This window comes from Octopus bimaculoides, chromosome 5, assembly GCF_001194135.2.
Source record: "Octopus bimaculoides isolate UCB-OBI-ISO-001 chromosome 5, ASM119413v2, whole genome shotgun sequence".
NCBI classification, from domain to species: Eukaryota; Metazoa; Mollusca; class Cephalopoda; order Octopoda; family Octopodidae; genus Octopus; species Octopus bimaculoides.
The window spans coordinates 105,082,208-105,083,021 of NC_068985.1; positions in this window are offsets into that span (position 1 = coordinate 105,082,208).

Genomic DNA, 814 nt, shown 5'->3' on the forward strand with positions numbered 1-814 from the left:
CCTCTTATACAATGAAGTATCTAGTTACAATTCTGAACCCTCCCGTTTATCCACTCTTTTTACTCTTTTTGTAATATAGGAAAGGAATTTTGTAGTCACTGCAGTTTATTATTCACTCAATTTAGGGTATATTTAGAACCATTGTCTCTACTTCCATAAACATAGTTAGAAACTAGTTTGTGAACGTTATCAGCATAATCTTAAACTCTGCAGAATCCTGATGAATGAGATTTCAAACGTAACGCCTGTTTATTAAGGAAATGAGTTTACGCGTGTAAATATAAATAGAAAAAATAATTTACTTTCGATTTCATTTGCAAATCTTACATTGAGGCCAATTTATCTTTATTTTCTAAGTCAAAGTTTGCATATTTTTGTGCTACAAACAAACATTTGAACTTTGTTTTTAAAAACGCTTAAAGAAAATTCCTTAACATGACTTTCAAACGATTGATAACTTCTCTGATTCGCACCTTAGTTTGAAATGTATGTACTTCTTTTGTTTGTAAAACATCTAAATATCATATTCAAAGCAAGATTAGAGCAATAACTGCTTTGTGCTCCACCGAAACAATTCACTGTAATGTATACATTTACTTAGATCGAGACAATAAGATGTTTGGGACAACTTCGAATATTTAGTACTGTCTGTGTGGTAGATATCAATAAAGATTTCTCTTCATTACCAGTTGTGTCTCGAATGATATCCTGTGGTATAAATTATAACTCAGTGAACAAATAATCTTTGGTCGACGCGTTTCTTTCATGTCCCATTGCACTTATATCTTATATAACTGTACATGCAGCTCGTTAC